This window comes from Leuresthes tenuis, unplaced genomic scaffold, assembly GCF_036924035.1.
Source record: "Leuresthes tenuis unplaced genomic scaffold, fLeuTen1.0.hap1 SCAF_5, whole genome shotgun sequence".
NCBI lineage: Eukaryota > Metazoa > Chordata > Actinopteri > Atheriniformes > Atherinopsidae > Leuresthes > Leuresthes tenuis.
The window spans coordinates 16,302,544-16,330,419 of NW_027325359.1; the positions used below are offsets into that span (position 1 = coordinate 16,302,544).

At 41.4% G+C, this 27,876-nt stretch overlaps 28 non-coding genes across 28 annotated transcripts; all 28 read left to right on the top strand.

The window, feature by feature from the left end:
• Positions 1-164: 164 nt before the first annotated feature.
• trnal-caa (transfer RNA leucine (anticodon CAA)) lies at positions 165-279 on the top strand. The gene is made up of 2 exons: positions 165-202; positions 234-279. It is a non-coding gene; the product is annotated as a tRNA-Leu (tRNA).
• Positions 280-1,387: 1,108 nt separating this feature from the next.
• trnal-caa (transfer RNA leucine (anticodon CAA)) lies at positions 1,388-1,502 on the top strand. Its single transcript has 2 exons — positions 1,388-1,425; positions 1,457-1,502. It is a non-coding gene; the product is annotated as a tRNA-Leu (tRNA).
• An 827-nt stretch (positions 1,503-2,329) lies between these two features.
• Positions 2,330-2,444, top strand: trnal-caa (transfer RNA leucine (anticodon CAA)). The gene is made up of 2 exons: positions 2,330-2,367; positions 2,399-2,444. It is a non-coding gene; the product is annotated as a tRNA-Leu (tRNA).
• Positions 2,445-3,271: 827 nt separating this feature from the next.
• Positions 3,272-3,386, top strand: trnal-caa (transfer RNA leucine (anticodon CAA)). The gene is made up of 2 exons: positions 3,272-3,309; positions 3,341-3,386. It is a non-coding gene; the product is annotated as a tRNA-Leu (tRNA).
• Positions 3,387-4,213: 827 nt separating this feature from the next.
• Positions 4,214-4,328, top strand: trnal-caa (transfer RNA leucine (anticodon CAA)). Its single transcript has 2 exons — positions 4,214-4,251; positions 4,283-4,328. It is a non-coding gene; the product is annotated as a tRNA-Leu (tRNA).
• Positions 4,329-5,155: 827 nt separating this feature from the next.
• Positions 5,156-5,270, top strand: trnal-caa (transfer RNA leucine (anticodon CAA)). The gene is made up of 2 exons: positions 5,156-5,193; positions 5,225-5,270. It is a non-coding gene; the product is annotated as a tRNA-Leu (tRNA).
• Positions 5,271-5,816: 546 nt separating this feature from the next.
• On the top strand, positions 5,817-5,931 carry trnal-caa (transfer RNA leucine (anticodon CAA)). Its single transcript has 2 exons — positions 5,817-5,854; positions 5,886-5,931. It is a non-coding gene; the product is annotated as a tRNA-Leu (tRNA).
• An 827-nt stretch (positions 5,932-6,758) lies between these two features.
• Positions 6,759-6,873, top strand: trnal-caa (transfer RNA leucine (anticodon CAA)). Its single transcript has 2 exons — positions 6,759-6,796; positions 6,828-6,873. It is a non-coding gene; the product is annotated as a tRNA-Leu (tRNA).
• A 546-nt stretch (positions 6,874-7,419) lies between these two features.
• Positions 7,420-7,534, top strand: trnal-caa (transfer RNA leucine (anticodon CAA)). The gene is made up of 2 exons: positions 7,420-7,457; positions 7,489-7,534. It is a non-coding gene; the product is annotated as a tRNA-Leu (tRNA).
• An 827-nt stretch (positions 7,535-8,361) lies between these two features.
• On the top strand, positions 8,362-8,476 carry trnal-caa (transfer RNA leucine (anticodon CAA)). The gene is made up of 2 exons: positions 8,362-8,399; positions 8,431-8,476. It is a non-coding gene; the product is annotated as a tRNA-Leu (tRNA).
• A 546-nt stretch (positions 8,477-9,022) lies between these two features.
• On the top strand, positions 9,023-9,137 carry trnal-caa (transfer RNA leucine (anticodon CAA)). The gene is made up of 2 exons: positions 9,023-9,060; positions 9,092-9,137. It is a non-coding gene; the product is annotated as a tRNA-Leu (tRNA).
• An 827-nt stretch (positions 9,138-9,964) lies between these two features.
• trnal-caa (transfer RNA leucine (anticodon CAA)) lies at positions 9,965-10,079 on the top strand. Its single transcript has 2 exons — positions 9,965-10,002; positions 10,034-10,079. It is a non-coding gene; the product is annotated as a tRNA-Leu (tRNA).
• An 827-nt stretch (positions 10,080-10,906) lies between these two features.
• trnal-caa (transfer RNA leucine (anticodon CAA)) lies at positions 10,907-11,021 on the top strand. Its single transcript has 2 exons — positions 10,907-10,944; positions 10,976-11,021. It is a non-coding gene; the product is annotated as a tRNA-Leu (tRNA).
• Positions 11,022-11,567: 546 nt separating this feature from the next.
• Positions 11,568-11,682, top strand: trnal-caa (transfer RNA leucine (anticodon CAA)). The gene is made up of 2 exons: positions 11,568-11,605; positions 11,637-11,682. It is a non-coding gene; the product is annotated as a tRNA-Leu (tRNA).
• An 827-nt stretch (positions 11,683-12,509) lies between these two features.
• Positions 12,510-12,624, top strand: trnal-caa (transfer RNA leucine (anticodon CAA)). The gene is made up of 2 exons: positions 12,510-12,547; positions 12,579-12,624. It is a non-coding gene; the product is annotated as a tRNA-Leu (tRNA).
• A 546-nt stretch (positions 12,625-13,170) lies between these two features.
• trnal-caa (transfer RNA leucine (anticodon CAA)) lies at positions 13,171-13,285 on the top strand. The gene is made up of 2 exons: positions 13,171-13,208; positions 13,240-13,285. It is a non-coding gene; the product is annotated as a tRNA-Leu (tRNA).
• An 827-nt stretch (positions 13,286-14,112) lies between these two features.
• On the top strand, positions 14,113-14,227 carry trnal-caa (transfer RNA leucine (anticodon CAA)). The gene is made up of 2 exons: positions 14,113-14,150; positions 14,182-14,227. It is a non-coding gene; the product is annotated as a tRNA-Leu (tRNA).
• Positions 14,228-14,773: 546 nt separating this feature from the next.
• trnal-caa (transfer RNA leucine (anticodon CAA)) lies at positions 14,774-14,888 on the top strand. The gene is made up of 2 exons: positions 14,774-14,811; positions 14,843-14,888. It is a non-coding gene; the product is annotated as a tRNA-Leu (tRNA).
• Positions 14,889-15,715: 827 nt separating this feature from the next.
• Positions 15,716-15,830, top strand: trnal-caa (transfer RNA leucine (anticodon CAA)). The gene is made up of 2 exons: positions 15,716-15,753; positions 15,785-15,830. It is a non-coding gene; the product is annotated as a tRNA-Leu (tRNA).
• A 546-nt stretch (positions 15,831-16,376) lies between these two features.
• On the top strand, positions 16,377-16,491 carry trnal-caa (transfer RNA leucine (anticodon CAA)). The gene is made up of 2 exons: positions 16,377-16,414; positions 16,446-16,491. It is a non-coding gene; the product is annotated as a tRNA-Leu (tRNA).
• Positions 16,492-17,318: 827 nt separating this feature from the next.
• trnal-caa (transfer RNA leucine (anticodon CAA)) lies at positions 17,319-17,433 on the top strand. Its single transcript has 2 exons — positions 17,319-17,356; positions 17,388-17,433. It is a non-coding gene; the product is annotated as a tRNA-Leu (tRNA).
• A 545-nt stretch (positions 17,434-17,978) lies between these two features.
• On the top strand, positions 17,979-18,093 carry trnal-caa (transfer RNA leucine (anticodon CAA)). The gene is made up of 2 exons: positions 17,979-18,016; positions 18,048-18,093. It is a non-coding gene; the product is annotated as a tRNA-Leu (tRNA).
• A 546-nt stretch (positions 18,094-18,639) lies between these two features.
• trnal-caa (transfer RNA leucine (anticodon CAA)) lies at positions 18,640-18,754 on the top strand. Its single transcript has 2 exons — positions 18,640-18,677; positions 18,709-18,754. It is a non-coding gene; the product is annotated as a tRNA-Leu (tRNA).
• A 545-nt stretch (positions 18,755-19,299) lies between these two features.
• Positions 19,300-19,414, top strand: trnal-caa (transfer RNA leucine (anticodon CAA)). Its single transcript has 2 exons — positions 19,300-19,337; positions 19,369-19,414. It is a non-coding gene; the product is annotated as a tRNA-Leu (tRNA).
• A 546-nt stretch (positions 19,415-19,960) lies between these two features.
• Positions 19,961-20,075, top strand: trnal-caa (transfer RNA leucine (anticodon CAA)). Its single transcript has 2 exons — positions 19,961-19,998; positions 20,030-20,075. It is a non-coding gene; the product is annotated as a tRNA-Leu (tRNA).
• A 545-nt stretch (positions 20,076-20,620) lies between these two features.
• On the top strand, positions 20,621-20,735 carry trnal-caa (transfer RNA leucine (anticodon CAA)). Its single transcript has 2 exons — positions 20,621-20,658; positions 20,690-20,735. It is a non-coding gene; the product is annotated as a tRNA-Leu (tRNA).
• A 546-nt stretch (positions 20,736-21,281) lies between these two features.
• Positions 21,282-21,396, top strand: trnal-caa (transfer RNA leucine (anticodon CAA)). The gene is made up of 2 exons: positions 21,282-21,319; positions 21,351-21,396. It is a non-coding gene; the product is annotated as a tRNA-Leu (tRNA).
• A 546-nt stretch (positions 21,397-21,942) lies between these two features.
• Positions 21,943-22,057, top strand: trnal-caa (transfer RNA leucine (anticodon CAA)). Its single transcript has 2 exons — positions 21,943-21,980; positions 22,012-22,057. It is a non-coding gene; the product is annotated as a tRNA-Leu (tRNA).
• Positions 22,058-27,876: the final 5,819 nt, after the last annotated feature.

Here is a 27,876-nt window from a genome sequence, read left to right on the forward strand (position 1 = left end):
GTTGTACAATTTTACTGGTTATTTTCCATTCAGTTCTTGCAAAACTCCATGGAAGAAGTTACATGACAAAGCTCTTCCATTTTATATTGCAATTTAGGACATGGAGGCGAAGGTATACCAGCTAATCGGACTCTGGGTTGAGTGGCATGGGTTTCTGTACAGCTGTCAGGATGGCCGAGCGGTCCAAGGCGCCAGACTCAAGGTTTGATTCCTTCCTTCCTCAGCACAGGGACTTCTGGTCTCCAAAAGGAGGCGTGGGTTCAAATCCCACTCCTGACAACTTCACTTTTACTCGCATATGAGAAGACCATGAGGAAAATCATGTCAGGCCATGGTGAAAGAGGTCATATGTCTTTGACAACGGGCCTTTCGATTCCTCCCCAAAACATACACAATTCCGATGTGCTTAAGAAGTTCTTCATGGAACATTAGGCTCTTTTGCACTAGTACCTAGTACCTACCTGATTCTACTTGACTTAGGTAGTACCACCTGGTGCCTGGCAGTGATGGAAAACACTTAAACTTTTCTAGCCTAATGCAGAATTATAGTCTACTACCATCACTGGCAGTGATGGACAAAACTTAAACTTTTCTAACCTCATGCGGAATGATAGTTTACTGCCATTAATATATGGTGTTCCAGACACAACAACACTATATTGTTGTACAATTTTACTGGTTATTTTCCATTCAGTTCTTGCAAAACTCCATGGAAGAAGTTACATGACAAAGCTGATTCTACCTGATTCTACTTGACTTAGGTAGTACCACCTGGTGCCTGGCAGTGATGGAAAACACTTAAACTTTTCTAGCCTAATGCAGAATTATAGTCTACTACCATCACTGGCAGTGATGGACAAAACTTAAACTTTTCTAACCTCATGCGGAATTATAGTTTACTGCCATTAATATATGGTGTTCCAGACACAACAACACTATATTGTTGTACAATTTTACTGGTTATTTTCCATTCAGTTCTTGCAAAACTCCATGGAAGAAGTTACATGACAAAGCTGATTCTACCTGATTCTACTTGACTTAGGTAGTACCACCTGGTGCCTGGCAGTGATGGAAAACACTTAAACTTTTCTAGCCTAATGCAGAATTATAGTCTACTACCATCACTGGCAGTGATGGACAAAACTTAAACTTTTCTAACCTCATGCGGAATGATAGTTTACTGCCATTAATATATGGTGTTCCAGACACAACAACACTATATTGTTGTACAATTTTACTGGTTATTTTCCATTCAGTTCTTGCAAAACTCCATGGAAGAAGTTACATGACAAAGCTCTTCCATTTTATATTGCAATTTAGGACATGGAGGCGAAGGTATACCAGCTAATTGGTCTGTGGGTTGAGTGGCATGGGTTTCTGTACATCTGTCAGGGTGGCCGAGCGGTCCAAGGCGCCAGACTCAAGGTTTGATTCCTTCCTTCCTCAGCACAGGGACTTCTGGTCTCCAAAAGGAGGCGTGGGTTCAAATCCCACTCCTGACAACTTCACTTTTACTCGCATATGAGAAGACCATGAGGAAAATCATGTCAGGCCATGGTGAAAGAGGTCACATGTCTTTGACAACGGGCCTTTCGATTCCTCCCCAAAACATACACAATTCCGATGTGCTTAAGAAGTTCTTCATGGAACATTAGGCTCTTTTGCACTAGTACCTAGTACCTACCTGATTCTACTTGACTTAGGTAGTACCACCTGGTGCCTGGCAGTGATGGAAAACACTTAAACTTTTCTAGCCTAATGCAGAATTATAGTCTACTACCATCACTGGCAGTGATGGACAAAACTTAAACTTTTCTAACCTCATGCGGAATGATAGTTTACTGCCATTAATATATGGTGTTCCAGACACAACAACACTATATTGTTGTACAATTTTACTGGTTATTTTCCATTCAGTTCTTGCAAAACTCCATGGAAGAAGTTACATGACAAAGCTGATTCTACCTGATTCTACTTGACTTAGGTAGTACCACCTGGTGCCTGGCAGTGATGGAAAACACTTAAACTTTTCTAGCCTAATGCAGAATTATAGTCTACTACCATCACTGGCAGTGATGGACAAAACTTAAACTTTTCTAACCTCATGCGGAATGATAGTTTACTGCCATTAATATATGGTGTTCCAGACACAACAACACTATATTGTTGTACAATTTTACTGGTTATTTTCCATTCAGTTCTTGCAAAACTCCATGGAAGAAGTTACATGACAAAGCTCTTCCATTTTATATTGCAATTTAGGACATGGAGGCGAAGGTATACCAGCTAATTGGTCTGTGGGTTGAGTGGCATGGGTTTCTGTACATCTGTCAGGATGGCCGAGTGGTCCAAGGCGCCAGACTCAAGGTTTGATTCCTTCCTTCCTCAGCACAGGGACTTCTGGTCTCCAAAAGGAGGCGTGGGTTCAAATCCCACTCCTGACAACTTCACCTTTACTCGCATATGAGAAGACCATGAGGAAAATCATGTCAGGCCATGGTGAAAGAGGTCACATGTCTTTGACAACGGGCCTTTCGATTCCTCCCCAAAACATACACAATTCCGATGTGCTTAAGAAGTTCTTCATGGAACATTAGGCTCTTTTGCACTAGTACCTAGTACCTACCTGATTCTACTTGACTTAGGTAGTACCACCTGGTGCCTGGCAGTGATGGAAAACACTTAAACTTTTCTAGCCTAATGCAGAATTATAGTCTACTACCATCACTGGCAGTGATGGACAAAACTTAAACTTTTCTAACCTCATGCGGAATGATAGTTTACTGCCATTAATATATGGTGTTCCAGACACAACAACACTATATTGTTGTACAATTTTACTGGTTATTTTCCATTCAGTTCTTGCAAAACTCCATGGAAGAAGTTACATGACAAAGCTGATTCTACCTGATTCTACTTGACTTAGGTAGTACCACCTGGTGCCTGGCAGTGATGGAAAACACTTAAACTTTTCTAGCCTAATGCAGAATTATAGTCTACTACCATCACTGGCAGTGATGGACAAAACTTAAACTTTTCTAACCTCATGCGGAATGATAGTTTACTGCCATTAATATATGGTGTTCCAGACACAACAACACTATATTGTTGTACAATTTTACTGGTTATTTTCCATTCAGTTCTTGCAAAACTCCATGGAAGAAGTTACATGACAAAGCTCTTCCATTTTATATTGCAATTTAGGACATGGAGGCGAAGGTATACCAGCTAATTGGTCTGTTGGTTGAGTGGCATGGGTTTCTGTACATCTGTCAGGGTGGCCGAGCGGTCCAAGGCGCCAGACTCAAGGTTTGATTCCTTCCTTCCTCAGCACAGGGACTTCTGGTCTCCAAAAGGAGGCGTGGGTTCAAATCCCACTCCTGACAACTTCACTTTTACTCGCATATGAGAAGACCATGAGGAAAATCATGTCAGGCCATGGTGAAAGAGGTCACATGTCTTTGACAACGGGCCTTTCGATTCCTCCCCAAAACATACACAATTCCGATGTGCTTAAGAAGTTCTTCATGGAACATTAGGCTCTTTTGCACTAGTACCTAGTACCTACCTGATTCTACTTGACTTAGGTAGTACCACCTGGTGCCTGGCAGTGATGGAAAACACTTAAACCTTTCTAGCCTAATGCAGAATTATAGTCTACTACCATCACTGGCAGTGATGGACAAAACTTAAACTTTTCTAACCTCATGCGGAATGATAGTTTACTGCCATTAATATATGGTGTTCCAGACACAACAACACTATATTGTTGTACAATTTTACTGGTTATTTTCCATTCAGTTCTTGCAAAACTCCATGGAAGAAGTTACATGACAAAGCTGATTCTACCTGATTCTACTTGACTTAGGTAGTACCACCTGGTGCCTGGCAGTGATGGAAAACACTTAAACTTTTCTAGCCTAATGCAGAATTATAGTCTACTACCATCACTGGCAGTGATGGACAAAACTTAAACTTTTCTAACCTCATGCGGAATGATAGTTTACTGCCATTAATATATGGTGTTCCAGACACAACAACACTATATTGTTGTACAATTTTACTGGTTATTTTCCATTCAGTTCTTGCAAAACTCCATGGAAGAAGTTACATGACAAAGCTCTTCCATTTTATATTGCAATTTAGGACATGGAGGCGAAGGTATACCAGCTAATTGGTCTGTGGGTTGAGTGGCATGGGTTTCTGTACATCTGTCAGGGTGGCCGAGCGGTCCAAGGCGCCAGACTCAAGGTTTGATTCCTTCCTTCCTCAGCACAGGGACTTCTGGTCTCCAAAAGGAGGCGTGGGTTCAAATCCCACTCCTGACAACTTCACTTTTACTCGCATATGAGAAGACCATGAGGAAAATCATGTCAGGCCATGGTGAAAGAGGTCACATGTCTTTGACAACGGGCCTTTCGATTCCTCCCCAAAACATACACAATTCCGATGTGCTTAAGAAGTTCTTCATGGAACATTAGGCTCTTTTGCACTAGTACCTAGTACCTACCTGATTCTACTTGACTTAGGTAGTACCACCTGGTGCCTGGCAGTGATGGAAAACACTTAAACTTTTCTAGCCTAATGCAGAATTATAGTCTACTACCATCACTGGCAGTGATGGACAAAACTTAAACTTTTCTAACCTCATGCGGAATGATAGTTTACTGCCATTAATATATGGTGTTCCAGACACAACAACACTATATTGTTGTACAATTTTACTGGTTATTTTCCATTCAGTTCTTGCAAAACTCCATGGAAGAAGTTACATGACAAAGCTGATTCTACCTGATTCTACTTGACTTAGGTAGTACCACCTGGTGCCTGGCAGTGATGGAAAACACTTAAACTTTTCTAGCCTAATGCAGAATTATAGTCTACTACCATCACTGGCAGTGATGGACAAAACTTAAACTTTTCTAACCTCATGCGGAATGATAGTTTACTGCCATTAATATATGGTGTTCCAGACACAACAACACTATATTGTTGTACAATTTTACTGGTTATTTTCCATTCAGTTCTTGCAAAACTCCATGGAAGAAGTTACATGACAAAGCTCTTCCATTTTATATTGCAATTTAGGACATGGAGGCGAAGGTATACCAGCTAATTGGTCTGTGGGTTGAGTGGCATGGGTTTCTGTACATCTGTCAGGGTGGCCGAGCGGTCCAAGGCGCCAGACTCAAGGTTTGATTCCTTCCTTCCTCAGCACAGGGACTTCTGGTCTCCAAAAGGAGGCGTGGGTTCAAATCCCACTCCTGACAACTTCACTTTTACTCGCATATGAGAAGACCATGAGGAAAATCATGTCAGGCCATGGTGAAAGAGGTCACATGTCTTTGACAACGGGCCTTTCGATTCCTCCCCAAAACATACACAATTCCGATGTGCTTAAGAAGTTCTTCATGGAACATTAGGCTCTTTTGCACTAGTACCTAGTACCTACCTGATTCTACTTGACTTAGGTAGTACCACCTGGTGCCTGGCAGTGATGGAAAACACTTAAACCTTTCTAGCCTAATGCAGAATTATAGTCTACTACCATCACTGGCAGTGATGGACAAAACTTAAACTTTTCTAACCTCATGCGGAATGATAGTTTACTGCCATTAATATATGGTGTTCCAGACACAACAACACTATATTGTTGTACAATTTTACTGGTTATTTTCCATTCAGTTCTTGCAAAACTCCATGGAAGAAGTTACATGACAAAGCTCTTCCATTTTATATTGCAATTTAGGACATGGAGGCGAAGGTATACCAGCTAATCGGACTCTGGGTTGAGTGGCATGGGCTTCTGTACAGCTGTCAGGATGGCCGAGCGGTCCAAGGCGCCAGACTCAAGGTTTGATTCCTTCCTTCCTCAGCACAGGGACTTCTGGTCTCCAAAAGGAGGCGTGGGTTCAAATCCCACTCCTGACAACTTCACTTTTACTCGCATATGAGAAGACCATGAGGAAAATCATGTCAGGCCATGGTGAAAGAGGTCACATGTCTTTGACAACGGGCCTTTCGATTCCTCCCCAAAACATACACAATTCCGATGTGCTTAAGAAGTTCTTCATGGAACATTAGGCTCTTTTGCACTAGTACCTAGTACCTACCTGATTCTACTTGACTTAGGTAGTACCACCTGGTGCCTGGCAGTGATGGAAAACACTTAAACTTTTCTAGCCTAATGCAGAATTATAGTCTACTACCATCACTGGCAGTGATGGACAAAACTTAAACTTTTCTAACCTCATGCGGAATGATAGTTTACTGCCATTAATATATGGTGTTCCAGACACAACAACACTATATTGTTGTACAATTTTACTGGTTATTTTCCATTCAGTTCTTGCAAAACTCCATGGAAGAAGTTACATGACAAAGCTGATTCTACCTGATTCTACTTGACTTAGGTAGTACCACCTGGTGCCTGGCAGTGATGGAAAACACTTAAACTTTTCTAGCCTAATGCAGAATTATAGTCTACTACCATCACTGGCAGTGATGGACAAAACTTAAACTTTTCTAACCTCATGCGGAATGATAGTTTACTGCCATTAATATATGGTGTTCCAGACACAACAACACTATATTGTTGTACAATTTTACTGGTTATTTTCCATTCAGTTCTTGCAAAACTCCATGGAAGAAGTTACATGACAAAGCTCTTCCATTTTATATTGCAATTTAGGACATGGAGGCGAAGGTATACCAGCTAATTTGTCTGTGGGTTGAGTGGCATGGGTTTCTGTACATCTGTCAGGATGGCCGAGCGGTCCAAGGCGCCAGACTCAAGGTTTGATTCCTTCCTTCCTCAGCACAGGGACTTCTGGTCTCCAAAAGGAGGCGTGGGTTCAAATCCCACTCCTGACAACTTCACTTTTACTCGCATATGAGAAGACCATGAGGAAAATCATGTCAGGCCATGGTGAAAGAGGTCACATGTCTTTGACAACGGGCCTTTCGATTCCTCCCCAAAACATACACAATTCCGATGTGCTTAAGAAGTTCTTCATGGAACATTAGGCTCTTTTGCACTAGTACCTAGTACCTACCTGATTCTACTTGACTTAGGTAGTACCACCTGGTGCCTGGCAGTGATGGAAAACACTTAAACCTTTCTAGCCTAATGCAGAATTATAGTCTACTACCATCACTGGCAGTGATGGACAAAACTTAAACTTTTCTAACCTCATGCGGAATGACAGTTTACTGCCATTAATATATGGTGTTCCAGACACAACAACACTATATTGTTGTACAATTTTACTGGTTATTTTCCATTCAGTTCTTGCAAAACTCCATGGAAGAAGTTACATGACAAAGCTCTTCCATTTTATATTGCAATTTAGGACATGGAGGCGAAGGTATACCAGCTAATCGGACTCTGGGTTGAGTGGCATGGGTTTCTGTACAGCTGTCAGGATGGCCGAGCGGTCCAAGGCGCCAGACTCAAGGTTTGATTCCTTCCTTCCTCAGCACAGGGACTTCTGGTCTCCAAAAGGAGGCGTGGGTTCAAATCCCACTCCTTACAACTTCACTTTTACTCGCATATGAGAAGACCATGAGGAAAATCATGTCAGGCCATGGTGAAAGAGGTCACATGTCTTTGACAACGGGCCTTTCGATTCCTCCCCAAAACATACACAATTCCGATGTGCTTAAGAAGTTCTTCATGGAACATTAGGCTCTTTTGCACTAGTACCTAGTACCTACCTGATTCTACTTGACTTAGGTAGTACCACCTGGTGCCTGGCAGTGATGGAAAACACTTAAACCTTTCTAGCCTAATGCAGAATTATAGTCTACTACCATCACTGGCAGTGATGGACAAAACTTAAACTTTTCTAACCTCATGCGGAATGATAGTTTACTGCCATTAATATATGGTGTTCCAGACACAACAACACTATATTGTTGTACAATTTTACTGGTTATTTTCCATTCAGTTCTTGCAAAACTCCATGGAAGAAGTTACATGACAAAGCTGATTCTACCTGATTCTACTTGACTTAGGTAGTACCACCTGGTGCCTGGCAGTGATGGAAAACACTTAAACTTTTCTAGCCTAATGCAGAATTATAGTCTACTACCATCACTGGCAGTGATGGACAAAACTTAAACTTTTCTAACCTCATGCGGAATGATAGTTTACTGCCATTAATATATGGTGTTCCAGACACAACAACACTATATTGTTGTACAATTTTACTGGTTATTTTCCATTCAGTTCTTGCAAAACTCCATGGAAGAAGTTACATGACAAAGCTCTTCCATTTTATATTGCAATTTAGGACATGGAGGCGAAGGTATACCAGCTAATTGGTCTGTGGGTTGAGTGGCATGGGTTTCTGTACATCTGTCAGGATGGCCGAGCGGTCCAAGGCGCCAGACTCAAGGTTTGATTCCTTCCTTCCTCAGCACAGGGACTTCTGGTCTCCAAAAGGAGGCGTGGGTTCAAATCCCACTCCTGACAACTTCACTTTTACTCGCATATGAGAAGACCATAAGGAAAATCATGTCAGGCCATGGTGAAAGAGGTCACATGTCTTTGACAACGGGCCTTTCGATTCCTCCCCAAAACATACACAATTCCGATGTGCTTAAGAAGTTCTTCATGGAACATTAGGCTCTTTTGCACTAGTACCTAGTACCTACCTGATTCTACTTGACTTAGGTAGTACCACCTGGTGCCTGGCAGTGATGGAAAACACTTAAACTTTTCTAGCCTAATGCAGAATTATAGTCTACTACCATCACTGGCAGTGATGGACAAAACTTAAACTTTTCTAACCTCATGCGGAATGATAGTTTACTGCCATTAATATATGGTGTTCCAGACACAACAACACTATATTGTTGTACAATTTTACTGGTTATTTTCCATTCAGTTCTTGCAAAACTCCATGGAAGAAGTTACATGACAAAGCTCTTCCATTTTATATTGCAATTTAGGACATGGAGGCGAAGGTATACCAGCTAATTGGTCTGTGGGTTGAGTGGCATGGGTTTCTGTACATCTGTCAGGATGGCCGAGCGGTCCAAGGCGCCAGACTCAAGGTTTGATTCCTTCCTTCCTCAGCACAGGGACTTCTGGTCTCCAAAAGGAGGCGTGGGTTCAAATCCCACTCCTGACAACTTCACTTTTACTCGCATATGAGAAGACCATGAGGAAAATCATGTCAGGCCATGGTGAAAGAGGTCACATGTCTTTGACAACGGGCCTTTCGATTCCTCCCCAAAACATACACAATTCCGATGTGCTTAAGAAGTTCTTCATGGAACATTAGGCTCTTTTGCACTAGTACCTAGTACCTACCTGATTCTACTTGACTTAGGTAGTACCACCTGGTGCCTGGCAGTGATGGAAAACACTTAAACTTTTCTAGCCTAATGCAGAATTATAGTCTACTACCATCACTGGCAGTGATGGACAAAACTTAAACTTTTCTAACCTCATGCGGAATGATAGTTTACTGCCATTAATATATGGTGTTCCAGACACAACAACACTATATTGTTGTACAATTTTACTGGTTATTTTCCATTCAGTTCTTGCAAAACTCCATGGAAGAAGTTACATGACAAAGCTGATTCTACCTGATTCTACTTGACTTAGGTAGTACCACCTGGTGCCTGGCAGTGATGGAAAACACTTAAACTTTTCTAGCCTAATGCAGAATTATAGTCTACTACCATCACTGGCAGTGATGGACAAAACTTAAACTTTTCTAACCTCATGCGGAATGATAGTTTACTGCCATTAATATATGGTGTTCCAGACACAACAACACTATATTGTTGTACAATTTTACTGGTTATTTTCCATTCAGTTCTTGCAAAACTCCATGGAAGAAGTTACATGACAAAGCTCTTCCATTTTATATTGCAATTTAGGACATGGAGGCGAAGGTATACCAGCTAATCGGACTCTGGGTTGAGTGGCATGGGTTTCTGTACAGCTGTCAGGATGGCCGAGCGGTCCAAGGCGCCAGACTCAAGGTTTGATTCCTTCCTTCCTCAGCACAGGGACTTCTGGTCTCCAAAAGGAGGCGTGGGTTCAAATCCCACTCCTGACAACTTCACTTTTACTCGCATATGAGAAGACCATGAGGAAAATCATGTCAGGCCATGGTGAAAGAGGTCACATGTCTTTGACAACGGGCCTTTCGATTCCTCCCCAAAACATACACAATTCCGATGTGCTTAAGAAGTTCTTCATGGAACATTAGGCTCTTTTGCACTAGTACCTAGTACCTACCTGATTCTACTTGACTTAGGTAGTACCACCTGGTGCCTGGCAGTGATGGAAAACACTTAAACTTTTCTAGCCTAATGCAGAATTATAGTCTACTACCATCACTGGCAGTGATGGACAAAACTTAAACTTTTCTAACCTCATGCGGAATGATAGTTTACTGCCATTAATATATGGTGTTCCAGACACAACAACACTATATTGTTGTACAATTTTACTGGTTATTTTCCATTCAGTTCTTGCAAAACTCCATGGAAGAAGTTACATGACAAAGCTGATTCTACCTGATTCTACTTGACTTAGGTAGTACCACCTGGTGCCTGGCAGTGATGGAAAACACTTAAACTTTTCTAGCCTAATGCAGAATTATAGTCTACTACCATCACTGGCAGTGATGGACAAAACTTAAACTTTTCTAACCTCATGCGGAATGATAGTTTACTGCCATTAATATATGGTGTTCCAGACACAACAACACTATATTGTTGTACAATTTTACTGGTTATTTTCCATTCAGTTCTTGCAAAACTCCATGGAAGAAGTTACATGACAAAGCTCTTCCATTTTATATTGCAATTTAGGACATGGAGGCGAAGGTATACCAGCTAATTTGTCTGTGGGTTGAGTGGCATGGGTTTCTGTACATCTGTCAGGATGGCCGAGCGGTCCAAGGCGCCAGACTCAAGGTTTGATTCCTTCCTTCCTCAGCACAGGGACTTCTGGTCTCCAAAAGGAGGCGTGGGTTCAAATCCCACTCCTGACAACTTCACTTTTACTCGCATATGAGAAGACCATGAGGAAAATCATGTCAGGCCATGGTGAAAGAGGTCACATGTCTTTGACAACGGGCCTTTCGATTCCTCCCCAAAACATACACAATTCCGATGTGCTTAAGAAGTTCTTCATGGAACATTAGGCTCTTTTGCACTAGTACCTAGTACCTACCTGATTCTACTTGACTTAGGTAGTACCACCTGGTGCCTGGCAGTGATGGAAAACACTTAAACCTTTCTAGCCTAATGCAGAATTATAGTCTACTACCATCACTGGCAGTGATGGACAAAACTTAAACTTTTCTAACCTCATGCGGAATGACAGTTTACTGCCATTAATATATGGTGTTCCAGACACAACAACACTATATTGTTGTACAATTTTACTGGTTATTTTCCATTCAGTTCTTGCAAAACTCCATGGAAGAAGTTACATGACAAAGCTCTTCCATTTTATATTGCAATTTAGGACATGGAGGCGAAGGTATACCAGCTAATCGGACTCTGGGTTGAGTGGCATGGGTTTCTGTACAGCTGTCAGGATGGCCGAGCGGTCCAAGGCGCCAGACTCAAGGTTTGATTCCTTCCTTCCTCAGCACAGGGACTTCTGGTCTCCAAAAGGAGGCGTGGGTTCAAATCCCACTCCTTACAACTTCACTTTTACTCGCATATGAGAAGACCATGAGGAAAATCATGTCAGGCCATGGTGAAAGAGGTCACATGTCTTTGACAACGGGCCTTTCGATTCCTCCCCAAAACATACACAATTCCGATGTGCTTAAGAAGTTCTTCATGGAACATTAGGCTCTTTTGCACTAGTACCTAGTACCTACCTGATTCTACTTGACTTAGGTAGTACCACCTGGTGCCTGGCAGTGATGGAAAACACTTAAACCTTTCTAGCCTAATGCAGAATTATAGTCTACTACCATCACTGGCAGTGATGGACAAAACTTAAACTTTTCTAACCTCATGCGGAATGATAGTTTACTGCCATTAATATATGGTGTTCCAGACACAACAACACTATATTGTTGTACAATTTTACTGGTTATTTTCCATTCAGTTCTTGCAAAACTCCATGGAAGAAGTTACATGACAAAGCTGATTCTACCTGATTCTACTTGACTTAGGTAGTACCACCTGGTGCCTGGCAGTGATGGAAAACACTTAAACTTTTCTAGCCTAATGCAGAATTATAGTCTACTACCATCACTGGCAGTGATGGACAAAACTTAAACTTTTCTAACCTCATGCGGAATGATAGTTTACTGCCATTAATATATGGTGTTCCAGACACAACAACACTATATTGTTGTACAATTTTACTGGTTATTTTCCATTCAGTTCTTGCAAAACTCCATGGAAGAAGTTACATGACAAAGCTCTTCCATTTTATATTGCAATTTAGGACATGGAGGCGAAGGTATACCAGCTAATTGGTCTGTGGGTTGAGTGGCATGGGTTTCTGTACATCTGTCAGGATGGCCGAGCGGTCCAAGGCGCCAGACTCAAGGTTTGATTCCTTCCTTCCTCAGCACAGGGACTTCTGGTCTCCAAAAGGAGGCGTGGGTTCAAATCCCACTCCTGACAACTTCACTTTTACTCGCATATGAGAAGACCATAAGGAAAATCATGTCAGGCCATGGTGAAAGAGGTCACATGTCTTTGACAACGGGCCTTTCGATTCCTCCCCAAAACATACACAATTCCGATGTGCTTAAGAAGTTCTTCATGGAACATTAGGCTCTTTTGCACTAGTACCTAGTACCTACCTGATTCTACTTGACTTAGGTAGTACCACCTGGTGCCTGGCAGTGATGGAAAACACTTAAACTTTTCTAGCCTAATGCAGAATTATAGTCTACTACCATCACTGGCAGTGATGGACAAAACTTAAACTTTTCTAACCTCATGCGGAATGATAGTTTACTGCCATTAATATATGGTGTTCCAGACACAACAACACTATATTGTTGTACAATTTTACTGGTTATTTTCCATTCAGTTCTTGCAAAACTCCATGGAAGAAGTTACATGACAAAGCTCTTCCATTTTATATTGCAATTTAGGACATGGAGGCGAAGGTATACCAGCTAATTGGTCTGTGGGTTGAGTGGCATGGGTTTCTGTACATCTGTCAGGATGGCCGAGCGGTCCAAGGCGCCAGACTCAAGGTTTGATTCCTTCCTTCCTCAGCACAGGGACTTCTGGTCTCCAAAAGGAGGCGTGGGTTCAAATCCCACTCCTGACAACTTCACTTTTACTCGCATATGAGAAGACCATGAGGAAAATCATGTCAGGCCATGGTGAAAGAGGTCACATGTCTTTGACAACGGGCCTTTCGATTCCTCCCCAAAACATACACAATTCCGATGTGCTTAAGAAGTTCTTCATGGAACATTAGGCTCTTTTGCACTAGTACCTAGTACCTACCTGATTCTACTTGACTTAGGTAGTACCACCTGGTGCCTGGCAGTGATGGAAAACACTTAAACTTTTCTAGCCTAATGCAGAATTATAGTCTACTACCATCACTGGCAGTGATGGACAAAACTTAAACTTTTCTAACCTCATGCGGAATGATAGTTTACTGCCATTAATATATGGTGTTCCAGACACAACAACACTATATTGTTGTACAATTTTACTGGTTATTTTCCATTCAGTTCTTGCAAAACTCCATGGAAGAAGTTACATGACAAAGCTGATTCTACCTGATTCTACTTGACTTAGGTAGTACCACCTGGTGCCTGGCAGTGATGGAAAACACTTAAACTTTTCTAGCCTAATGCAGAATTATAGTCTACTACCATCACTGGCAGTGATGGACAAAACTTAAACTTTTCTAACCTCATGCGGAATGATAGTTTACTGCCATTAATATATGGTGTTCCAGACACAACAACACTATATTGTTGTACAATTTTACTGGTTATTTTCCATTCAGTTCTTGCAAAACTCCATGGAAGAAGTTACATGACAAAGCTCTTCCATTTTATATTGCAATTTAGGACATGGAGGCGAAGGTATACCAGCTAATTTGTCTGTGGGTTGAGTGGCATGGGTTTCTGTACATCTGTCAGGATGGCCGAGCGGTCCAAGGCGCCAGACTCAAGGTTTGATTCCTTCCTTCCTCAGCACAGGGACTTCTGGTCTCCAAAAGGAGGCGTGGGTTCAAATCCCACTCCTGACAACTTCACTTTTACTCGCATATGAGAAGACCATGAGGAAAATCATGTCAGGCCATGGTGAAAGAGGTCACATGTCTTTGACAACGGGCCTTTCGATTCCTCCCCAAAACATACACAATTCCGATGTGCTTAAGAAGTTCTTCATGGAACATTAGGCTCTTTTGCACTAGTACCTAGTACCTACCTGATTCTACTTGACTTAGGTAGTACCACCTGGTGCCTGGCAGTGATGGAAAACACTTAAACCTTTCTAGCCTAATGCAGAATTATAGTCTACTACCATCACTGGCAGTGATGGACAAAACTTAAACTTTTCTAACCTCATGCGGAATGACAGTTTACTGCCATTAATATATGGTGTTCCAGACACAACAACACTATATTGTTGTACAATTTTACTGGTTATTTTCCATTCAGTTCTTGCAAAACTCCATGGAAGAAGTTACATGACAAAGCTCTTCCATTTTATATTGCAATTTAGGACATGGAGGCGAAGGTATACCAGCTAATCGGACTCTGGGTTGAGTGGCATGGGTTTCTGTACAGCTGTCAGGATGGCCGAGCGGTCCAAGGCGCCAGACTCAAGGTTTGATTCCTTCCTTCCTCAGCACAGGGACTTCTGGTCTCCAAAAGGAGGCGTGGGTTCAAATCCCACTCCTTACAACTTCACTTTTACTCGCATATGAGAAGACCATGAGGAAAATCATGTCAGGCCATGGTGAAAGAGGTCACATGTCTTTGACAACGGGCCTTTCGATTCCTCCCCAAAACATACACAATTCCGATGTGCTTAAGAAGTTCTTCATGGAACATTAGGCTCTTTTGCACTAGTACCTAGTACCTACCTGATTCTACTTGACTTAGGTAGTACCACCTGGTGCCTGGCAGTGATGGAAAACACTTAAACCTTTCTAGCCTAATGCAGAATTATAGTCTACTACCATCACTGGCAGTGATGGACAAAACTTAAACTTTTCTAACCTCATGCGGAATGATAGTTTACTGCCATTAATATATGGTGTTCCAGACACAACAACACTATATTGTTGTACAATTTTACTGGTTATTTTCCATTCAGTTCTTGCAAAACTCCATGGAAGAAGTTACATGACAAAGCTGATTCTACCTGATTCTACTTGACTTAGGTAGTACCACCTGGTGCCTGGCAGTGATGGAAAACACTTAAACTTTTCTAGCCTAATGCAGAATTATAGTCTACTACCATCACTGGCAGTGATGGACAAAACTTAAACTTTTCTAACCTCATGCGGAATGATAGTTTACTGCCATTAATATATGGTGTTCCAGACACAACAACACTATATTGTTGTACAATTTTACTGGTTATTTTCCATTCAGTTCTTGCAAAACTCCATGGAAGAAGTTACATGACAAAGCTCTTCCATTTTATATTGCAATTTAGGACATGGAGGCGAAGGTATACCAGCTAATTGGTCTGTGGGTTGAGTGGCATGGGTTTCTGTACATCTGTCAGGATGGCCGAGCGGTCCAAGGCGCCAGACTCAAGGTTTGATTCCTTCCTTCCTCAGCACAGGGACTTCTGGTCTCCAAAAGGAGGCGTGGGTTCAAATCCCACTCCTGACAACTTCACTTTTACTCGCATATGAGAAGACCATAAGGAAAATCATGTCAGGCCATGGTGAAAGAGGTCACATGTCTTTGACAACGGGCCTTTCGATTCCTCCCCAAAACATACACAATTCCGATGTGCTTAAGAAGTTCTTCATGGAACATTAGGCTCTTTTGCACTAGTACCTAGTACCTACCTGATTCTACTTGACTTAGGTAGTACCACCTGGTGCCTGGCAGTGATGGAAAACACTTAAACTTTTCTAGCCTAATGCAGAATTATAGTCTACTACCATCACTGGCAGTGATGGACAAAACTTAAACTTTTCTAACCTCATGCGGAATGATAGTTTACTGCCATTAATATATGGTGTTCCAGACACAACAACACTATATTGTTGTACAATTTTACTGGTTATTTTCCATTCAGTTCTTGCAAAACTCCATGGAAGAAGTTACATGACAAAGCTCTTCCATTTTATATTGCAATTTAGGACATGGAGGCGAAGGTATACCAGCTAATTGGTCTGTGGGTTGAGTGGCATGGGTTTCTGTACATCTGTCAGGATGGCCGAGCGGTCCAAGGCGCCAGACTCAAGGTTTGATTCCTTCCTTCCTCAGCACAGGGACTTCTGGTCTCCAAAAGGAGGCGTGGGTTCAAATCCCACTCCTGACAACTTCACTTTTACTCGCATATGAGAAGACCATGAGGAAAATCATGTCAGGCCATGGTGAAAGAGGTCACATGTCTTTGACAACGGGCCTTTCGATTCCTCCCCAAAACATACACAATTCCGATGTGCTTAAGAAGTTCTTCATGGAACATTAGGCTCTTTTGCACTAGTACCTAGTACCTACCTGATTCTACTTGACTTAGGTAGTACCACCTGGTGCCTGGCAGTGATGGAAAACACTTAAACTTTTCTAGCCTAATGCAGAATTATAGTCTACTACCATCACTGGCAGTGATGGACAAAACTTAAACTTTTCTAACCTCATGCGGAATGATAGTTTACTGCCATTAATATATGGTGTTCCAGACACAACAACACTATATTGTTGTACAATTTTACTGGTTATTTTCCATTCAGTTCTTGCAAAACTCCATGGAAGAAGTTACATGACAAAGCTGATTCTACCTGATTCTACTTGACTTAGGTAGTACCACCTGGTGCCTGGCAGTGATGGAAAACACTTAAACTTTTCTAGCCTAATGCAGAATTATAGTCTACTACCATCACTGGCAGTGATGGACAAAACTTAAACTTTTCTAACCTCATGCGGAATGATAGTTTACTGCCATTAATATATGGTGTTCCAGACACAACAACACTATATTGTTGTACAATTTTACTGGTTATTTTCCATTCAGTTCTTGCAAAACTCCATGGAAGAAGTTACATGACAAAGCTCTTCCATTTTATATTGCAATTTAGGACATGGAGGCGAAGGTATACCAGCTAATTGGTCTGTGGGTTGAGTGGCATGGGTTTCTGTACATCTGTCAGGATGGCCGAGCGGTCCAAGGCGCCAGACTCAAGGTTTGATTCCTTCCTTCCTCAGCACAGGGACTTCTGGTCTCCAAAAGGAGGCGTGGGTTCAAATCCCACTCCTGACAACTTCACCTTTACTCGCATATGAGAAGACCATGAGGAAAATCATGTCAGGCCATGGTGAAAGAGGTCACATGTCTTTGACAACGGGCCTTCGATTCCTCCCCAAAACATACACAATTCCGATGTGCTTAGGAAGTTCTTCATGGAACATTAGGCTCTTTTGCACTTGTACCGAGTACCTACCTGATTCTACTTGACTTAGGTAGTACCACCTGGTGCCTGGCAGTGATGGAAAACACTTAAACTTTTCTAGCCTAATGCAGAATTATAGTCTACTACCATCACTGGCAGTGATGGACAAAACTTAAACTTTTCTAACCTCATGCGGAATGATAGTTTACTGCCATTAATATATGGTGTTCCAGACACAACAACACTATATTGTTGTACAATTTTACTGGTTATTTTCCATTCAGTTCTTGCAAAACTCCATGGAAGAAGTTACATGACAAAGCTCTTCCATTTTATATTGCAATTTAGGACATGGAGGCGAAGGTATACCAGCTAATTGGTCTGTGGGTTGAGTGGCATGGGTTTCTGTACATCTGTCAGGATGGCCGAGCGGTCCAAGGCGCCAGACTCAAGGTTTGATTCCTTCCTTCCTCAGCACAGGGACTTCTGGTCTCCAAAAGGAGGCGTGGGTTCAAATCCCACTCCTGACAACTTCACTTTTACTCGCATATGAGAAGACCATGAGGAAAATCATGTCAGGCCATGGTGAAAGAGGTCACATGTCTTTGACAACGGGCCTTTCGATTCCTCCCCAAAACATACACAATTCCGATGTGCTTAAGAAGTTCTTCATGGAACATTAGGCTCTTTTGCACTAGTACCTAGTACCTACCTGATTCTACTTGACTTAGGTAGTACCACCTGGTGCCTGGCAGTGATGGAAAACACTTAAACTTTTCTAGCCTAATGCAGAATTATAGTCTACTACCATCACTGGCAGTGATGGACAAAACTTAAACTTTTCTAACCTCATGCGGAATGATAGTTTACTGCCATTAATATATGGTGTTCCAGACACAACAACACTATATTGTTGTACAATTTTACCGGTTATTTTCCATTCAGTTCTTGCAAAACTCCATGGAAGAAGTTACATGACAAAGCTCTTCCATTTTATATTGCAATTTAGGACATGGAGGCGAAGGTATACCAGCTAATTGGTCTGTGGGTTGAGTGGCATGGGTTTCTGTACATCTGTCAGGATGGCCGAGCGGTCCAAGGCGCCAGACTCAAGGTTTGATTCCTTCCTTCCTCAGCACAGGGACTTCTGGTCTCCAAAAGGAGGCGTGGGTTCAAATCCCACTCCTGACAACTTCACCTTTACTCGCATATGAGAAGACCATGAGGAAAATCATGTCAGGCCATGGTGAAAGAGGTCACATGTCTTTGACAACGGGCCTTCGATTCCTCCCCAAAACATACACAATTCCGATGTGCTTAGGAAGTTCTTCATGGAACATTAGGCTCTTTTGCACTTGTACCGAGTACCTACCTGATTCTACTTGACTTAGGTAGTACCACCTGGTGCCTGGCAGTGATGGAAAACACTTAAACTTTTCTAGCCTAATGCAGAATTATAGTCTACTACCATCACTGGCAGTGATGGACAAAACTTAAACTTTTCTAACCTCATGCGGAATGATAGTTTACTGCCATTAATATATGGTGTTCCAGACACAACAACACTATATTGTTGTACAATTTTACTGGTTATTTTCCATTCAGTTCTTGCAAAACTCCATGGAAGAAGTTACATGACAAAGCTCTTCCATTTTATATTGCAATTTAGGACATGGAGGCGAAGGTATACCAGCTAATTGGTCTGTGGGTTGAGTGGCATGGGTTTCTGTACATCTGTCAGGATGGCCGAGCGGTCCAAGGCGCCAGACTCAAGGTTTGATTCCTTCCTTCCTCAGCATAGGGACTTCTGGTCTCCAAAAGGAGGCGTGGGTTCAAATCCCACTCCTGACAACTTCACTTTTACTCGCATATGAGAAGACCATGAGGAAAATCATGTCAGGCCATGGTGAAAGAGGTCACATGTCTTTGACAACGGGCCTTTCGATTCCTCCCCAAAACATACACAATTCCGATGTGCTTAAGAAGTTCTTCATGGAACATTAGGCTCTTTTGCACTAGTACCTAGTACCTACCTGATTCTACTTGACTTAGGTAGTACCACCTGGTGCCTGGCAGTGATGGAAAACACTTAAACTTTTCTAGCCTAATGCAGAATTATAGTCTACTACCATCACTGGCAGTGATGGACAAAACTTAAACTTTTCTAACCTCATGCGGAATGATAGTTTACTGCCATTAATATATGGTGTTCCAGACACAACAACACTATATTGTTGTACAATTTTACCGGTTATTTTCCATTCAGTTCTTGCAAAACTCCATGGAAGAAGTTACATGACAAAGCTCTTCCATTTTATATTGCAATTTAGGACATGGAGGCGAAGGTATACCAGCTAATTGGTCTGTGGGTTGAGTGGCATGGGTTTCTGTACATCTGTCAGGATGGCCGAGCGGTCCAAGGCGCCAGACTCAAGGTTTGATTCCTTCCTTCCTCAGCACAGGGACTTCTGGTCTCCAAAAGGAGGCGTGGGTTCAAATCCCACTCCTGACAACTTCACCTTTACTCGCATATGAGAAGACCATGAGGAAAATCATGTCAGGCCATGGTGAAAGAGGTCACATGTCTTTGACAACGGGCCTTCGATTCCTCCCCAAAACATACACAATTCCGATGTGCTTAGGAAGTTCTTCATGGAACATTAGGCTCTTTTGCACTTGTACCGAGTACCTACCTGATTCTACTTGACTTAGGTAGTACCACCTGGTGCCTGGCAGTGATGGAAAACACTTAAACTTTTCTAGCCTAATGCAGAATTATAGTCTACTACCATCACTGGCAGTGATGGACAAAACTTAAACTTTTCTAACCTCATGCGGAATGATAGTTTACTGCCATTAATATATGGTGTTCCAGACACAACAACACTATATTGTTGTACAATTTTACTGGTTATTTTCCATTCAGTTCTTGCAAAACTCCATGGAAGAAGTTACATGACAAAGCTCTTCCATTTTATATTGCAATTTAGGACATGGAGGCGAAGGTATACCAGCTAATTGGTCTGTGGGTTGAGTGGCATGGGTTTCTGTACATCTGTCAGGATGGCCGAGCGGTCCAAGGCGCCAGACTCAAGGTTTGATTCCTTCCTTCCTCAGCACAGGGACTTCTGGTCTCCAAAAGGAGGCGTGGGTTCAAATCCCACTCCTGACAACTTCACTTTTACTCGCATATGAGAAGACCATGAGGAAAATCATGTCAGGCCATGGTGAAAGAGGTCACATGTCTTTGACAACGGGCCTTTCGATTCCTCCCCAAAACATACACAATTCCGATGTGCTTAAGAAGTTCTTCATGGAACATTAGGCTCTTTTGCACTAGTACCTAGTACCTACCTGATTCTACTTGACTTAGGTAGTACCACCTGGTGCCTGGCAGTGATGGAAAACACTTAAACCTTTCTAGCCTAATGCAGAATTATAGTCTACTACCATCACTGGCAGTGATGGACAAAACTTAAACTTTTCTAACCTCATGCGGAATGATAGTTTACTGCCATTAATATATGGTGTTCCAGACACAACAACACTATATTGTTGTACAATTTTACTGGTTATTTTCCATTCAGTTCTTGCAAAACTCCATGGAAGAAGTTACATGACAAAGCTCTTCCATTTTATATTGCAATTTAGGACATGGAGGCGAAGGTATACCAGCTAATCGGACTCTGGGTTGAGTGGCATGGGTTTCTGTACAGCTGTCAGGATGGCCGAGCGGTCCAAGGCGCCAGACTCAAGGGATGATTCCTTCCTTCCTCAGCACAGGGACTTCTGGTCTCCAAAAGGAGGCGTGGGTTCAAATCCCACTCCTGACAATTTCACTTTTACTCGCATATGAGAAGACCATGAGGAAAATCATGTCAGGCCATGATGAAAGAGGTCACATGTCTTTGACAACGGGCCTTTCGATTCCTCCCCAAAACATACACAATTCCGATGTGCTTAAGAAGTTCTTCATGGAACATTAGGCTCTTTTGCACTATTACCTAGTACCTACCTGATTCTACTTGACTTAGGTAGTACCACCTGGTGCCTGGCAGTGATGGAAAACACTTAAACCTTTCTAGCCTAATGCAGAATTATAGTCTACTACCATCACTGGCAGTGATGGACAAAACTTAAACTTTTCTAACCTCATGCGGAATGATAGTTTACTGCCATTAATATATGGTGTTCCAGACACAACAACACTATATTGTTGTACAATTTTACTGGTTATTTTCCATTCAGTTCTTGCAAAACTCCATGGAAGAAGTTACATGACAAAGCTCTTCCATTTTATATTGCAATTTAGGACATGGAGGCGAAGATATACCAGCTAATCGGACTCTGGGTTGAGTGGCATGGGTTTCTGTACAGCTGTCAGGATGGCCGAGCGGTCCAAGGCGCCAGACTCAAGGTTTGATTCCTTCCTTCCTCAGCACAGGGACTTCTGGTCTCCAAAAGGAGGCGTGGGTTCAAATCCCACTCCTGACAATTTCTCTTTTACTCGCATATGAGAAGACCACGAGGAAAATCATGTCAGGCCATGGTGAAAGAGGTCACATGTCTTTGACAACGAGCCTTCGATTCCTCCCCAAAACATACACAATTCCGATGTGCTTAGGAAGTTCTTCATGGAACTAGTACCTAGTACCTACTTGATTCTACTCGACGCAACTGTCTACTTGGCTTACATTGTTTTCTATTACAATTAAGTACCACTTCATTGTGGGTGGGGTAGTTATAGCCAGTTCCGTGATGTCATTTCTATGTGACACAAACATGACACGACAATTTAGGACATAGAGGCGAAGGCATAGTTGCTGCTTGGTCTATTCCTTTGCATCTAGCAATTCCCCTAGTGGACATTGAGAATTTAAATTTCTTTACTCTTAGTCTCCCGGACAACACAGAATAAAGCAAACGTCGTTATATAAGATAAAGTAAATGTAAGAAATAAAATTGCATGGTCGCTGTTGCCATGACTCATCCAGTGACATCACTCCCTGGCAGTGACCTGCAGTCTGTAGACGTCACATTTTCGGTTCGACTCAGCTCAAACCCCGGCCGAGTAGGTGCTAAAAATGTACCACCTGCTACCAGGTGCAACTACCTAATGGAAAACCCTAAAAGCTGAGTCAAATCAAATCGAAAGGAGTAGGTACTTGTTGAAAAGGGCCAATTGTTTTCCGACACCATTCTAAATCTCTGAATGTAGACTCAGCTTTCTTTCTTATGTTCTTTTTAGTCCGGCCAGGTCCGAAAGAGCAGAAAAAAATGTTTTAACACATGATCAGTTGTTAGTTCTATTGTGATTTTTTGCTATACTCGACAAATTGAAATGGATAAATTCAATCCTTCCCAAAAATCCTGCAAGCCTACAGGCAGATAGAAATGATTGTAACCCAAAGTAGAATTTCTACCACACAACCGCTCCCTGTTGATGCCGAGTTCTTAGGGTCAGCGAAGAGCTGCGTTCCTTACTGCTGGCAGTAAGAGAAAACGGTGTAGAGTGATTTATGATGTTAATCATTACCAGGAGAGGAGTGAAGCATAGGAGGAGTAGAGAGAAGCTGCAGTGCTTGATGGAGTGTGTCCCCTGTGCTTGAGCCTTGCCTACAGCTGGCTCCATGCAGAGAGGCAGAGTTCACTGCTGTCTGATGGAGTGAGATGGACAGGAACTGGTATGATGCACACAATCACTGCAGGGATCTAGTTAAGGGAACTTCTGTAGTTCAGTGTAAATGAGTTCAAGATTGTCTGTGTGTCTTTAACTAGACACATCCTTTATTATGATTACATGTAACACGCTGTTTGGCAATGAAAGCAATGAAATAAGTATAAAAGTAAAAAGTAACATTTTAAAGACAATTCAGTCAGCTGCCTCAATACATAGCTAAATAAACTCATATCATAATACTGTATGATTTGATGAATATCTCTCTGACTTAAGTCATCATTCAAGATATTTTCTTAAAGCCAGCAACTTCAAACGTTTCACTTAAATAGGCATGTCTTTGAAACAACTTGCTCTTCTGAATCTCGTTATCTGCAGTTTTATTTAATTTTTTAAACTTTTATATGTGTTGTCAGGCAATTGGTTCTGCTCAACTTCATCCATCTATTTTCTATACCCGCTTAATCCATCGGTCGGGTCGCCGGGGGGCTGGAGCCTATCCCACCGGTCATCGGGCGAGAGGCGGGGTTCACCCTGGACAGGTCACCAGTCCATCACAGGGCTCTGCTCAACTTGATAAAGTAAATTATGCATCATTTGAAAATCATAAAGTGTACTCAATTTTTATTCAACCTCAGTGAGAAAGAAATAGCTGCATAGCTCAAGGTTTGCATTTTTGCTTTGATATTGGCAACAAACTGTGATGGACTGGCCAGTCCAGGGTGTATTTTGCCTCTCGCCCCAGTGGCAGCTGGGATAGGCTCCTGCCTTCCAATAATTATAGAGTTCACTTCAGTAAAAAAAAAGAATCGAGATAGTGCTGCTCTACCACTGTTTTGTCCAGTGATTTATATGATCAAAAATAACAAATAAAAGATTTTACATTTACTGAGTGAGCTTCTTTTCTACGCAATGACATGAAATACCAACGTTGCAGTTGTCAAACCGTAATGAAGTTTCTGACCCGAAATTACTTCTGATGGCATTATCTTTCATTTTTTCGCGTCAGCGATTGTATATATTTATGGAACTCAGCATTGTTTTTAAGTCTCTTTCTTGTCTGTTATGTGACATTATTTTGTTGTCTGTTGTGTGGCGATGAATACACAATGGTATTACAATGTGTATTTAGTTGATTTTATAAAATTTCACTACATCTTACAATAGTAAAAAAGACAGGAAAAAATGTCTCGTTTCCCAATAATCCTATAATCCTGTTCTAGCCTTTTCAAGCTGTACCACGTTTTTCCTTTTGAGACACAAATCTTAAATTAAGTGGTGATTTTAAACCATCTCACTTTAACTGAACTACGAGACCAAAATAGGTTGGAAACAGATTTTGTTGCATTTTAATTTCCACAAGCAGATCAAACCTTTGATTCTTCAATAGTCATTGTGATCCTTGAAATGGCAGAATCTAAAGAAGAAAGCTGTCTTTCTTGTGCTTAAGTTATAAAAGCAACATATTCCACCATCTTTCTGTGGCATAAAAAGCCTCCATAAAAAAAGTGGCCACTTTGTGAAGCATGAAAAAGTTTTAGATGGGGAGAAAGGAGCATTTCATATCATACAAGCTGCCAGAGGTTCAAAGAAGCTTCAGAGTAGAGTCAGACTTGACGTGATGGGTGCTGTTGGTGCAACGAGACTTGAGACTCTACCTGACGTCTCACATGCAGTCTGCTGCATTTGAGATGTTTTCTCAAATGTCAGGTTGGATTGCCGGAATCTCCCCCCTGATGGAAAGTTTTGTTTTTGTTTTGGATGCCTTTTGACTGCTTTAATAAAATAGAAAGGGCCACTGCCTCAGCAGCTAACTCTGGTACTTCAGAAAAATGAGTTTGTTTAGGGAAAAGACAGTTGAAGTTCACAACGTGTATGGCATGAACAATGACATATCAAGTAATAAAAAAGTATAGGTGGCAAGCACTTTAATGCATTTGAGATGCGATTCTATAGTTTTCAATTCAATTCAGTGCTGATTCATCAGTCAGAGTTTATTTGATACACTTGAAAATCCCATTTCCTGTTGTCTGCTCTTTGTCCTTGGAATAAATAACATTGTGACTTTAAATGATGAAAGAATACTGCAAGAAATGTGATGAATAAATACCATTCAACTTAGATTTTTTCGCTTGCAGCCTTCTCTTTAGTTATGCTCTTCCTTTGAAATCCCCTCAGGCTTATGTGCCTGAACCTTTACCTGAAGCCTGACAAACTGTTTACAGATTATCCATGGGGGTGTTCATGCATTTATGTTGCATTTGCAATGTACCCCATAGATGATGGAAGTGGGATTTGGCAGTATCATGCATCATATGAATGTTTTTCCATGCACTTTTGAGACCTGAGCAAGCTAGGTTCCCGAAACTCCCTGGCCAATCAGTGGTCTGCAGTCTGTAGACGTCACATTTTTTGCACGTTGGGGCGTAGGAGTTTTAATCAACAATGGATGTTTGATCTGGTGTTTTATGCCAAAGTCCTTTCCAGATGAAAGGTCCAGTTCTGTTACCACCCTCACAGCGTCCTCAATGGTGCCACTAAAATGCATGATCTGGGTCAAAAACGCTCAACCTGTGACGAATAAATACCGATTCAATCTTTTTGCTTGCAGACTTCTCTTTAGTTATGCTCTTCCTTAGAAATCCCCTCAGGCGTATGTGCCTGAACCTGTACCTGTAGCCTGACAAACTCTTTACAGATGATCCATGGGAGTGTTGGTTATTTATGTTGCATTATAAAACATCATATGAATATTTTCCCATGCATTTTTGAGAGCAAGTAAGCCAGGTTCCTGAAACACCCTCCTACAAAAACATGATGCTGTAGCTCCCTCTGAATTAACCCCCCACAACATGAATAATGCCCCCATCATTTTACAAGTGAAAAATTTTTTTCACTTGTAATAAATATTTTTCAATCTTAATACAACAAGCGATATTGCATGATACAAACATTTGAAGTTAAAATTGATGTGAGTGTAAGTCTACTCTAGCTTAGCTAGATAACTAGCAACTTCAACTTAGCTAGCTGTCTAGTCAGTTAAAATAGCATTTGCTTTTAAACGTCAGGTTTGTGTCAGCAAAAAGGACACATGAGCACACACAACAACAGCAGACAGGATTAGGGGCTCTGAAAAACGTTCATGATACTAAACACCAGCAGACGACACGAGTCTCTCTGCACAATGCTCAGTTTAACACCTTCATTCGTGCACATCAACAAACACAGATCTGGAAGAAAAACAGTCTGTACAATAATGATGACATCTTTATAACCTGTTTTTTTTGTGTTTGACCCACCTCGATGTAGCTGTAATTATTGGTAAAGCCAGGGATGTGGGTTACACGATAACAGCTGCAGAGCTAAATTATTGACCTGCCTAGGTCAGTGTGTCCTTGCTGCCACAAAGATTTAGTTAAGGGGGCCAGAGAAAAGAACCGGGTCTAAAGGACAATGCAGTCAAACCTCTTTTAATTTCACTGCTTTGTAACAAAACACTTTGTGTGAGAATCACCTTTTGCAACTATGTATAGTTGAAGCCTCAAAATATGTTTGAATCTCCCAGCCTGGGAACCTGGAAACTAAGTACTGTGGGGAGGTGATTAGTGATGACGTGCAGCTGTGGAACAGAAACAACTTAACATGACAGGGGAAAAAACGTGACAAGAAATAAACCAAGAAACCTGAAAACAAGACAAAACATAATCAAAACGTGACAGAAGGTAAAACAGTATTTATGACGCAGAGATATGCTTAAGTGTATTGACGTACAGTAACTTGCATTTTAGTATCTGGTATGATTAGAAATGTAACATTATTATCTAAGGTGTTTGATTAGACAACAATAACTTTCCATCCTGGAGGAAGGATAGATAGCGGTTCAATCCCCAACTTCTCCATGTGTCAAAGTGTACGTGGGCAAAGCATTGAATTCCATGTTATGTTCATCAGTGTGAGATTGTAGAGAAAAAAGCACTGCAAACTGCTGAATACATAGAGTCTATATTCACGATAAAAGGTACAGTGTGACTGTATACATGAATAGGTGGATGAGAAACATATTGTAAAGCACTTTGTAAAGTACAAAGACAAGTCTAATGGTACATAAATGCAGACCATTTAGTATCTATTATTGTAACACTATGTAAACCAAAAAAAGTGAAAACTTCAAAAGCAATACCAAATAAAGTCTGTATGACAATGATTTGCAGTTAAAATGATACCAATATTTTATTCACAATTTAAAAAAGAACCCAAATTAAATGTTGGAATGAGAATATTAGCTCATACTGAAGTTGATGGCAGCAACCCATCTCTTAAAAGTTGGGACAATGGCTTTTTTTACCACCATGTAGCGTCCACTCTTCTTTTAACAAGAGTCTGCAAACATCTAAGAACTGAGGTAAACAGTTGTTTGACCTGTAGAAGAACGTTGTCTTATTATTTTCTTTTATATTATTCTAGGAACTCAAAAGTCCCAGTCTTTTTTGTTATATCTTGCATTTCATGATGTGACAAATCTTTTCAATTGGGGAAAGGTCTGGAATGCTGACAGACTCCTCTACTATGAAGCCATGTTGTTGTAATAGATACAGTATGTGGTTTAACATCGTCTTGCTGAAATACGCAAGGCCTT